The sequence below is a fragment of the Lytechinus pictus genome, chromosome 13 (assembly GCF_037042905.1).
Source record: "Lytechinus pictus isolate F3 Inbred chromosome 13, Lp3.0, whole genome shotgun sequence".
NCBI lineage: Eukaryota > Metazoa > Echinodermata > Echinoidea > Temnopleuroida > Toxopneustidae > Lytechinus > Lytechinus pictus.
In genome coordinates this window covers 21,486,912-21,500,194 of record NC_087257.1, presented here as the reverse complement: position 1 = coordinate 21,500,194, position 13,283 = coordinate 21,486,912, and the positions used below count along the sequence as shown (strand labels likewise).

At 35.5% G+C, this 13,283-nt stretch overlaps 1 long non-coding RNA gene across 3 annotated transcripts in view; it reads right to left on the bottom strand.

Moving 5' to 3' along the window:
* Positions 1 to 213: 213 nt before the first annotated feature.
* LOC135156413 (uncharacterized) overlaps positions 214 to 13,283 on the bottom strand; it is a 23,847-nt gene continuing 10,777 nt past the window's right edge. Inside the window, exons 2-4 of one of the 3 annotated variants that reach the window (XR_010295548.1) lie at positions 10,676 to 10,927; positions 7,276 to 8,236; positions 214 to 1,751 (exon numbers count right to left, since the gene is read on the bottom strand). This is a non-coding gene — a long non-coding RNA (uncharacterized LOC135156413). Of the gene's footprint in view, positions 1,752 to 7,275; positions 8,237 to 10,675; positions 10,928 to 13,283 lie in introns of those variants that run through there. The other 2 variants (XR_010295549.1, XR_010295550.1) reach the window with 2 other exon arrangements.

Below are 13,283 nucleotides of genomic sequence, written 5' to 3'. Positions count from 1 at the left end.
AAGTATCTTTTTATTTGAGGTTCAAATTAACTGGAATAATACCAATTTTTTATGATTGCAAAAAATGTAAAATCATAGCCAATCTTACAATTGCTGTGACGTCATTACGGCTAAATTCGCTCTTATTCTATGAAGCATGATAGCATAGTAACATGTAGGTATTGTATGATTTAGAACATTAAATACATGTACACAGTAAGATATTCCATTTTTCAATAGCATCAAATTCATCTATGTTTTATTCCAACAAAATCGGGTCGCAGAGAAATCGTTAGGTGTGCGGTAGCCTTTATAAACATCAAAAGTTATAGTCGCCAAGTGATAAATAGGAAGGATGTTTCCTGTAAAATTGCAGGAATGAATGATTTGTAAATATTTTTTAATTCATTGATTGAGATAGCTATCCAGGAGTATCAATGTGAATAAAGTTAAACCATCTGGCTCTCCTGGGTAGTTTTAAAAAGTCTAACATTCAGCTACAGTAAACTGTATTATTATAATAATATTGAAATAGTAAACAACAATGAACCATGCAACATATCTTTGATTATTAAAATCCCGTAAATATACGCTCAAAGTATCATACCAAAGGGAGTGCATCTTTTTGAAATCTGAAGATGATAAAGTGATACTATACTATTATATTAAAAAAAACTCCCAACATTGAGCTACAGTACACTGTATATCAATTATAACAATATTCTTATTGTATTATAACAGTAAACAAGAATGAACCATGCAACATATCTTTGATTTATCAAAATCCAGTAAATATTATACGCTCAAAGTATCATGCCAAAGGGAGTGCATCTTTTTGAAATCTGGAGACGATAAAAGTGATACTATACTGATAAGCAATAAAATACCTTGTATATTTGTACCAAATTGTATTAAAGCATGTTTCTTTCTGGAAACAAAGATGCGCCAAGTATATCATTTCATTGCTGAGATTTAAGCTTCGAAGTACATTTGAAATCTGAATTCAATGTAAAAAATCATCTGTGATTTTTATGAATAATATACATCTGTAAATAATCTTCATTTTTATTGAAATTTTTATTTGTTACTCTATTTGCTTATTTTCTTCCTGTCTTTTTTTACGCGGGGGGATCACAAAAAAGAAAATTGTAACTTGTAATTCTACCCAACATAAAAGTTGTCAAAAATTATAATAAATTGTCAACATTTTTGCAAAATAAATGTAATTGTAAAGAGTGAGAAGGCACCATGATTTCAAATATATATATTTTTATCAGGATTTTACGAAGTCATCTACTTAAAATATATTATTTCTATCCCAACTGTGCGGTACAATAATCAATCACATACTAGTAATACCTTGCTCAAACTTGAACACCCAATTTCAAATAGCTAGTACATGTATTTTTGTGTAAAACAGGAATTTAGTCTCCCTTTCAGCCAATGTAGCCTGATCAAAATAATCCTCACATACCTCCTGGTTCGCTTTTCGTTTCCGGATAGGTCTTCAATTTCTTCACGTTGAGGCAATTCATATCCATTTTGTCCCATTTACAAAATTAAGAAATCTAACAAATCCATATATCCAAGGTTGCATGGAATGACAACCTATAATACCAAATGCTCCATGAACATCTGAAGAAAATACCCCAAGGACGGACTTGTATATTCCAAATATAATCTATTTATTTCTTTAAACACACATTATTATGCTATAAAAGTTGCATCATAAACCTTAGGCTGAACTTTATTTGACAAGTTGGAAAGCCGAGCTGTACGTGACAATCACAAAGTTTGAAGTAGAAGAGAGGTACGAAATTCAAGTCCATGTTGTTGTTTATGGAAGCCGTGCCAGAAGAGGATGGAAGCCGTGCCAGAAGAGGATGGAGGCGGTGGTAATTAAAAAGTGTAAGAAGAGAGAAAGATATCTGAAAAATATTCTTGAAGGATTTCATGGTAACTGTCTCTCACTTTTCTCTCCGATCTGTCACTCCCTCTATCTCTTTGTTCCCTTCCTGGCATAGACTGGCATGTAGATCAAGAGGGAGAGGGGGAGAGACAAGTATGCCCCTCATTTTGGCAAAAAGTTGTATATTGTTACTCCTCCTTTGCCCCCCCCCCCCCTTGGCTGTTGTGCAAGTGCTCTCTTGAAAATGAAATGACAAGGCAAATTGGATACTTTTCAGTGTGAGGACCCTAATGTTTTTTTGTTGCTTGCTTATCAATAAACTATAAGAAATGAAAAGAAATCACTCTCTGAACCCCCTCCCCCCATTTCATGAAACCCTGGATCTGTCTCTGGCCTGCTCCCTCTTTCTACCTTCACCACCTCCCCATCTGCCTTCCCATCTCAATCCCTCACTTCTCTCCTCTCATTAAAGGTTTGAATCTTGTTCTTCTATATTGATGTCTCTCACATGTATCTATCACAACTCAATCCCTTCATATTATTCATCTTTTGTCATCATCATTATCTTCTTCCCATCTTCATCTCTGGCTCCTTCAATCATACAATATATATAAATGTTTATGTCAGGTTCAGACTGCGGTCGGAGGAAAAGGGATAATCTCTATAGGCTGAGGCAAACATCCGGGCATTTTTAATCTCAAGACCTAGCAACTGACCGGGCAATGAAAACAATGCACTAGCGACCCGTACAGCAGTGCTGCGTTTTGACATGCCTACAATGAATAATACACAAACTTCGCATTCATACTTTGTGCTGAACGTTGTGATAATCAAGTTTAACAGGAAATAATTTTGCTTTAAAAATTTGAATAGCATTTTTGGTCATAAGAGAAAATCTCTCAACTAAAGTAATGTACAGTCCTATGTAAAAATGTGCTATACAAAAGACTTAATACGTACATGTAGCAGTCTTTAAAAAATGTGGAGCAAATTGCGATGCAATACTAGGAAAATTATTCCGTTCACCCATTTCGTTTTCTGAAATTTTCAGTGCTGTTTTTGACATTATTTCGTAGTGTTTCTTATACTTTGTTTTCATTGCTCTAAGGTCAGGGCTGTCGTCACTCCACCCCCGCCTATTTCTCTACAAACCTACCAATCAACCACTCACTCCTGTCTGGAGCTGCAGCTACACAAACATGAAGGATACAGACTTGGAGAGAATGTGCAAATCGTGGGTATGAGGGCCACGCAGCACTGTAACAACTGGGGAATGGCAAGCAGCCCCCGCATCATATTGCACGACATGATTTCAAAACAGCTGCATCTCATCAATTCACACTCAGGATCGCACTCTCCTCCATATTTTGTCTCTGAATTCCTTGATCAAATGAGGAAATTGCAGAGTTCTTTGCTTCCATTCATATTACAAAATTAATTTCGGGAGAATTCTCTGAGGCTCTCAACAGTTCCTTTTCCTCAAACAATAGTCAAAATGTAAGGACTGTTGAAAAATACCTATATCCATCATCAAAGCAATTTTTCTCTTTCTTTCTATCCTTCCTTTTCTCTCTGCTCTTCTCCCCACTCATATACACTTTCTCAGGGGTGGAATTAAGAATTTAAAGGGGCAATGCCACTATTTTAATTGGGCACCATATAAGGGCCATCCAAGGGCATCAAAAGTACAATGTACTTTTCAATGGGACAATCGCACCGGATTACCACAAGGCACCAAGGCATCGGGCAAAAGGGGCACTACCTGACCTTGAGTCTACAAATATTTGGAAGGGCGTCAAGGCCTTTCTGAGGACATCGGAGGCCATTTTCTTTGGTGGCCCTAGGTTAATTCAAGCCTTCACTTCTCTTTCCCTCTCTCCTAACACTTCTAGAGCTCCCTCTCTCTTTTCTACCTCCACCCTCCTCATGTTATCTCTATCTACATGTACCCATCACTTAAAGGTCAAGTCCACCCCAGAAAAATGTTGATTTGAATAAATAGAGAAAAATCTAACAAGCACAACACTGAAAACTTCATCAAAATCGGATGTAAAATAAGAAATTTATGACATTTTAAAGTTTCGCATATTTTTCTCAAAACAGTTATACGCACAACTCAGTGATATGCAAATGCGAGAGTCTATGATGTCCATCACTCACTATTTCTTTTGTTTTTTATTGTTTGAATTATACCATATTTCAATTTATACAGAATTGACAATAATGTAAAACTTGACTGAACTACATAATGTTAAACAATGTTAATTCCACAAGTTCAGGGAGAAATAAAGCTCGATTTCAAATGACATGGGTGAGAAAATCAGAATATTTCATATTTCAGATAATGAAATACAAAAGAAATAGTGAGTGCGTGATGTCATCAGTCCCCTCATTTGCATACTGGCCAGGATGTGCATATAACTGTTGTGTGAAATTAAGCGAAACTTTAAAATGTCATAACTTTCTTATTTTACATCCGATTTTGATGAAATTTTCAGTGTTATGATTGTTGGATTTTTCTCTTTTTATTCAAATCAACTTTTTGTCGGGGTGGACTTGTCCTTTAATATCACCAACAGTAAAACAGTAATCAAAGATCATTATTCCATTTACTCCACTTAAAGTACAAAGGTTCTATTAACTTGAATAATGTCTGCTTAAAAAGGTCAATTTCAGTACCAAGCGTGTCTGCCTTCTAATACAAAAAGAATCGTGACTGCACTTTCTTATCAACTTGACTGTTGACCAAGATATTAATCTATCATTTACAAGAGGTGTAAACCTATTTTTGCACATTCACCGTTCAGTTTTAAGTGATTTAAGTTGTTCAGGTTTAATGGCAATTTTTCAGGTAATAATATTTACTACACCTGAGCCCAATAAAAGGACAGAAATACACTGTAGCCTAGGTTCAAGTCTGAGCAAGACTTTTCACGTCTAAAACATGAACCAGGGGAAAATACACAGGGGGTGATTTAGCCCCTGAAATGCTCAAAAGAGCACTGGACACTAAAATAGGAGCCCTGGAAATCCCTATTCATTGCTAAGTTAAAGTTTATCCAATGTTGAAGATTTAGGCAGTAAGTTGTGAAAAGTAGCCCCTCAAAAAAAAATAATTGTTTTTTGCCTGACATTCATGTACAAATTCAAATTTATACCCAATTATTTGAGGGGCCAATCTATATATTCTTTTTGGCCTGGCCCAGCTGGGACTTTCTCCCAAGGTAATTTTCATTATCATCTCCATGGTCACTTCAAGTATCATCATCTCCTTAATCAAATACAGTACAAGGCACACCATATTCTGATGCATGATGTTCCATATTGGGATAGACCTGGACTTAGACCAGCTCTGTCTTCCCCAAAGGTTCTTCTCACTGTTGCCACTATCACCATTCTGCAATACAGTAGAAGGCATAGACCTACAAACTGCGACCATGCTTTCCTCTTCCAGGTTGTATGAAAAATTGGATGAGTCAAGAACTTCAACGACAAATGGTATATTTACAGTTTCAGAGCAAACGTCAGAAAAAGATTGTGAAAGCATCGACTTTTAAAGGGCTTTCAACTTTGAGATGGGTTGTTGGGGGGGGGGGGGCTACCAAAGACGACATGGAAGAAGCAAGTGAAGAAGAGTAAGAAGGTATGTACAGTATGTATGTAACACATTACTATGGTACATCAAAGAAAATAACCTTACAAATGCTTAAACAAGTGGAACGCCTCTGGCAGTCTCGCCTGCATTACGCGATTTAATATAGCAGCAGTGCTAACTTTGAAAACTACTATAAAATAATCATTCACAAAAACACCATTCATATAATGACATAATACCACATTCATTGACCATAAATTACATTTGAACGGTGACTTAAGACTTGTCAACTACACCCATGTCCACATTTCATTCACTCTATCCATAAACTTTGATGGCAATTCAACAATTACCCCAACATGGCCTAAGTTTATTGACCTTAACTGACCTTTGACCATGGTCATGTGACCTGAAACTCGTACAGGATGATCAGTGATACTTGATTACTCTTATGTCCAAGTTTTATGAACTACATGTAGATCCATAAACTTTCAGAGTTAGGATGGTAATTTAACAAATACCCCAACATGGCCAAAGTTTATTGACCTTTAATGACCTTTGACCAAAGTCATGTTACCTGAAACTCGTACAGGATGTTCAGTGATACTTGATTACTCTTATGTCCAAGTTTTATGAACTAGATCCATTAACTTTCAGAGTTAAGATGGTAATTTAACAAATACCCCCAACACGGCCAAAGTTCATTGACCTTAAATGACCATTGACCATGGTCATGTGACCTGAAACTCGCACGGGATATTCAGTGGTACTTGATTAATCTAATGTCCGAACTAGATCCATAAATTTTCTAAGTTATGATGGTAATTCGACAAATACCCCCAACTTGGCCAAAGTTCATTGACCCTAAATGACCTTTGACCTTGGTCATGTGACCTGAAACTCAGGCAGGATGTTCACTAATACTTGATTAACCTTATGTCCAAGTTTCATGAACTAGATCAATAACTTTTCAAAGTTATGATAGTAATTCAACAAATACCCCAACTTGACCAAAGTTCATTGACCCTAAATGACCTTTGACCTTGGTCATGTGACCTGAAACTCGAGCAGGATGTTCACTAATACTTGATTAACCTTATGCCTAAGTTTCATGAACTAGGTCCATATACTTTCTAAGGTATGATGTCATTTCAAAAACTTAACCTTCGGTTAAGATTTTGAAAAAAATTCTCCCAACATGGTCTAAGTTCATTGACCCTAAATGACCTTTGACCTTGGTCATGTGACCTGAAACTCAGGCAGGATTTTCAGTTATACTTGATTAACCGTATGTCCAAGTTTCATGAACTAGGTCTATATACTTTCTAAGTTATGATGTCATTTCAAAAACTTAACCTTAGGTTAAGATTTGATGTTGACGCCGCCGCCACCGTCGGAAAAGCGGTGCCTATAGTCTCGCTCTGCTATGCAGGCGAGACAAAAACAGGCATCTGATGTCATAAAAGTTGGTGGGCTGTTAAATATTGCCCCTCAAAAATTGATTATTTTAAAATTAATAATAACAGCTAAAAAAATGAACAAAATTGTTGATTATGACTATGGAGTCAATATCATCATAATTGATGAAATTCCTGTATTTTTTAAACTAAAGAAGGTTGTCACTTCTAAAATGGAGCTGTCCGTTTTTACAGAATTTGTTGTTGGAGGTCAGCCCACAGAACATCTATATGCAACAGCAGAATATGTGGAAGGTGAGCACACGGTACACTCTCCTATTCTATTGGGGGCAAGGTACATTGAATGATCATATGAATACAGTATCTGTACTAACCTTTGATGTGCCCTCTTCAAAGTGATCCACTTCAACGCTCTCTACATCCATCTTGCATCCGAAGGGTGGCCACTGATGAGGAACACCAGACTCTATAGAGTTCTACCGAGTCCGTTCACACTGTCTTTTGACAGGATGATGCAAGAGTATGCCTAAGTTGAGATATCCTGGTGGACGTTTAAATCTTGTTAGTCAAGTAGGTGGAAGATCTGATGTTATCAGTCTTGTCGAAATGTCTTTTGCAGTTTTTACACACAATCCAAGCACAATATGATTTAAGAAATACTTTGAAATATGCTATCCATGGGTCACCTTTCGTCAGATTTCTGTAAAACTTCAAGACGTTGCTTGGATTATGCAGGTTCACGATGTAGGTTGAGGAATCTTGGTGGAATTAACTAGTAGTGTTATTTGAAAACTTTGAAAGTTAAAATATGTGTCAAAACCAGAGTATGATTCAACAAGTGGGTGACAAATCGCTACAGTTCTGGTATTAAACTTGCAGACTTTATTGGTCAGCTTTGTTTTAATAAATAAACCTTGTTAGTTCTGTTGAAGTGACTGAGTTCTCCCAGCTCCTTGGCACTTGGAATATCAAAGTTGCCTTCAGGAAAGCTGTTGGCATCCAAGAGTGTTACCAATACTACATGTAGAGCTTGTTTACAGGTTTTCTAGAGTTTCTGCAGTCTTTAGAACATTGTTCATCTTAATGTAGATGCCAGTTTATATAACACACACCTGTCTCCTTCGTTCATACATCAAAAACAAAGTTGATAAAAGGATGAGAACTGCTCATAGAGGTCTATTATCTTCTGGAGTAGCACAGTATCTCCAGGCAACTGGACGGAGCAATCTTGAATTAGAATTCAGGAAGAAATAGGCAGGCTTTCAAAGGCGAAGTGGCAATTCTAGGGTTTATCAATTAGTCATTTCCTTCCACAGCGGTTAATGATTAGCTGACCTAAATAGAAAGAGATGAAAATGGGTAATAGGTAAAAGGGTATATAAGCATATTATGGAAATTGGAACTTCCAAATGTGAGAATGGTCTTCACCTACCCAGGCAAAGAGGAAAATATATATTAAAGCATTAATACAAAAGGGGGATCTTTTTTACTATGAGAAAATCTGTTGAAAAGGGAGACTAGTGGTCTAATTTTTTCCTTGCCACACTGCCCCATCCTTTCAAATGACACAAGCATAATATCTGTTCAAGCCTATGAATATACAGTGTAGAGTAGTTTTCACTTAAAAGAAGGTCGTGTAACTTTTAAAAAAAATAGTGGTCTGATAGAGTTCAGTTGAGGGAAATATTGAAATGGTTATTGTGATAGCTACAGTATAATTTCCCATATATTTATATCTACATGTATGGAACATCACTTTTAAAAAGTTTGCATCAATGGATTGCACAATGAAACTCATAACATAAAAAAGTAATAGCTAAAATGATTAGGCTGACAATTTTGGTGATAAAACGTCTTATACATATTTGCATGCAGATGTCCTTCTTCTGCCCAAACTTTGTCAATTTGTCCTCATTCCTACAATCCTTATTTTACGAATGATATAACCTTTCCTGATCACTTGATACACCGTCCTCCGTGATTCCATGTCACAATTCGCACGAAAATTCATAATATATCAAGATTTAATAAGAATTTGGTGTTCAACACTATACAACATGTTCTTTGTTTCCTTAACAGCAATAGACACTATATCCATGTGTCCTGCCAGTACTGTGGGGAAGAGAGCATAAATTACTACAGCTACAATGCCTGACTATAGATATACATGTATGCGCAATAGAATTTGGGAAAGATGTTGGAGTCTCCCGGGAAGACTAGATAACACAGTCACGCTCAGATGCAGGTGTAATAGTGAGAGAAGCCCTAAGGATACCAGATGGGAGTGATAAGAATAAACCACGCTGTCATTGATCGCTCCCTCAAATCTAGAGTAATGTCAAAGAAAGGAGGGAGAAGGCATCCATCTCTCTGAATATATATAAAGCTAAGCCACTCACGAGTCAGTAGATGTAGACGCGTTTTATTTGTATCTAGTTACGATCTACATGTATTCTTGCATGGAAGATTATGAATGCTTTGAATGTGTAAATTTGTGAATTTCATTCAAATCAGCACGTGTATGTACAACAGATCTTGATGTCCTAGAATATCATAGCTCTTGATGATAAGCTTATAATTTACCCCAACGTCACATCTCCTATGCAGAGATATCCATTCTCTGACAAGCTTTCAGAATGTCAAGACACAAGAACAACTTTTCTTGAATAGCATTTGAATACACAGTATAGTAAATATTCCTATTTGAGTCTGATAGATGAAGACTACAAACTGGTAGCGTATGCAAGAGTAGTCAGCTGAGAATAACAAGGAGCAGGTGGATTTTTTTATGGTTATAAAAAGAAGAGTTATGGACTGTCTCCCGAACATAACGGAAATTAATTTTGTTAGATGCAGACCCCTTATCACCTCCTTGCAACTATGAGAATGAGAAGAAATCAAATTGAAATTTTAACAGTAACTCATTTTAAACCTACACTGTAACCTATTAAACCAGGTTGGCTGTACAGTATAAAGCTTTCACTCCCAATGTGAGATTTATGAAAATAATAAAGTGAATCTAAATTAATACCTGCCATTCCTGCCTTTATTTATTCTAATTTGCATTACGGTAATTTTGTTCTAGTTTGCTTGGTTGGTTTGATTAAATTGCTGTTTCGGGTGATCAATACAATATTAAGGAAATTGAAGGTTTATTCATACTCCTATCAATCAATATTACAGGTTTCATTAATAATTAAAGATTTTTGTTATGATTAGTTTGTTCAAATGAATCACTGTTTCACATGAAATAGAACCTATCCCAATGAATGTAAATTTCTTCATAGTACTCTATCAATTTGATAGAACAACTTTCATTGAAAATTTAGCATTTATTACCAATTCTTTCCTAAATGATCTCTACCAATCAGATAAAAACATTTCAAAGAAAATACACAGATATGCATTTCAAACTAACGCATGGCTACATTCAAACTGTGAATGTATGCATTGGCAAAAACAATCAAAGTTTACAAAATAATAGAAATGATAACGAATTTGAATTCTAATCATAAATATATAGATTAAACTTACATCAAAATCACATTTAAAGAACAAAACCAATACTTACATGTACACCATGCAAAAGTCAATAGGAGATAATAAAAGAGATAATAGTACTGTACAGAAAGCACCAATCAAACAGGAAAGTTTGCAGTTAGCAATAAAGACAAGTTGGAATAGAAGGAAGCATGCCATTATGCAGCAAATCTCATCTTGTTTTTAGTCAAGTGCAGCACATTTTTCATTCATTTATGCCAACGTGATACTTACCCACTGAATCACTTTGCAATACGCTCTCTGGACGAAGCCCATTAGAGTTGTTGATAGCCCGAGTCGCCGTCGACAAAGGATTCATCCAACTTATTCATGCTCTTCCCACTTTGACTCTCCGGACATAAACATTTCCATCAATCTGACGCGACTGGTGCCCCGATAGACCGTTCCCCTCTCTGAGTGACGATCCTACACTGCTGCATCGGCTCTATATGTTTGAGAAGGGGTATTTGTGCGGTCTAGATGTATCTGTAAGCAAATAGAGAAGGGAGAAAAAATAGATCGGGTTGGTGAGAGAGTGGACTGATCAAACAAAAGTCCCCCAAGGATAATCTATATTTGGGAACTTTCATTAGATTTCAGAAATCTACAGTAGAAATCTATGTACGCACAATCAATATGGAACGTGGGCATGTTATGTAGGCATCCTTGTTGTTTTGGGTTTGGCACAAATATTGAAGAAAAAAAAACATCTTACCAACTTTAATACATAAGGAGTATCCTTTGAAGGCTCATCATATTAAAGTACAAATCACTTTATCCACAAAATTCATAAAAATTGAAGTTCTCAATATTTCTTTTTTAATAGTATTTACAGAAATTCATGACTTACAAAGCCTGTATCTCCATATCATTAATTTTCAAGTTAAATTTCAATTTCAAATTCAAAAAGTAAAGGGCCTACAGTAGATCATCAAACACAATCACATTTGGTGAGAATCTAATAAAAAATGTGATATATTTATGTTAAACTTCAAAAAAAAAAATTTCTAAAGCCTCATACCCCCTCCACCCCCCCCCCAAAAAAAAAAAAATTCTGGTATTAAAATCAATTTTACAAGTAAAGCGAGGAATGAGAAAAAATTTCAGGATGGAATATTCTAAGGATCGTTGCATAGGTTGCTGATTCACAATATAAAGGTTCACGGTAATACATAAGAATCCAAACACACACCTATTTGGTTAGCACAGATTTTTACATCTAGAAGAAATTATACACTGTACTACGTACGCATGACTTGACAAGGACTATCATAATGATCTATGGTCCCTTAAATAAGCTTATTACGTTCATCTATATTAGCCTCATTTGCATCAAATTATTCTTGTTTTTTCTGATTAGAAAAATCTCAAAATTATTTGCAGTAAATCTGCAATTGGTACTTCTTGAGTTTCATTTTAAGATTGCAATCTTGTCAATTTCATTTTTTTTCCTGCAAAGAATAGTGATTCTGTGCTTTTCATCTAAATTTGTAGAATGCTCAATTCCCTGCAAAAAAATAATGATTTATATCAAAATCAATTTTCTATAATTTTATTTCTTAAAACTTCTTAGGCATATCTTTTTTTCTACCTTTTCATTTCTCAATTCTTTATAGTGAAATCTATTGGTGATAAAGCAGCACATATTTAATTTATTTTGACAAGTCAAATAAAACATAATGACACATTTATGAATCTTGGCTTGAACACAATTTGCATTAAAATTGTACATAAAATCATATTTTTTAGCATTTTTGGCCTGCCGCTTATTATCAAATTATATTGTGTAACTTTGGATCCATGGTCTGGTTCTCACAAATTGGTCTCAAAACTTAATCAAGACTTGAAATAAACAAGTGGAGCGCCTCTGGCAGTCTCACCTGCATCATGTGATTCAATACAGCAGCAGTGCTGACTTTGAAAACTACTATAAAATAATTATTCACAAAAAAACACCATTCATATGATACAATAAGTACTACGTTCATTGTCAATAAATGACATTTGACCATGATCATGCCACCTAAGACTTGTCAGTGATACTTGATTACCATATATCCACATTTTATAAAAGTTCTATAAACTTTGAAAGTTATGACAGCAATCTAATAATTACGTCCAACTTGGCCAAAGTTCATTGACCTTAGATGACCTTTGACCTTGATCATGTGACCTGAAACTCGCACAGGATGTTCAGTGATACTTGATTACTCTTATGTCTATTCTAAGTTTCATGAATCAGATCCATAAACTATCAAAGTTATGATGGTAATTCAACAAATTCCCCCAACTTGGCCAAAGTTCATTGACCCTAAATGACCTTTGACCTTGGTCATGTGACTTGAAACTCTGGCAGGATGTTCAGTAATACTTGATTAACCTTATGTCTAAGTTTAATGAACTAGGTCTATATATTTTTTAAGTAATGATGACATTTCAAAAACTTAACCTTAGGTTAAGATTTTGATGTTGACTCCCCCAACATGGTCAAAGTTCATTGACCCTAAATAACATTGACCTTGGTCATGTGACCTGAAACTCAGGCAGGATGTTCAGTAATACTTGATTAATCTTATGGCCAAGAACTAGGTCCATATACGTACTTTCTAAGTTATGCTGTCATTTAAAAAACTTAACCTTCGGTTAAGATTTGGTGTTGATGCCGCCGTCGTCAGAAAAGCGGCGCCTATAGTCTCACTCTGCTATGCAGGTGACATCTGCTATGCAGGTGAGACAAAAATTATCAAAAGTCACAGTGAGGGATTGTTGGAAAGCAAACCTACATGTATTACACGAAATGTCAAGGGGTGTACATGAACAAATAAAAGCATAAACTTTAGAT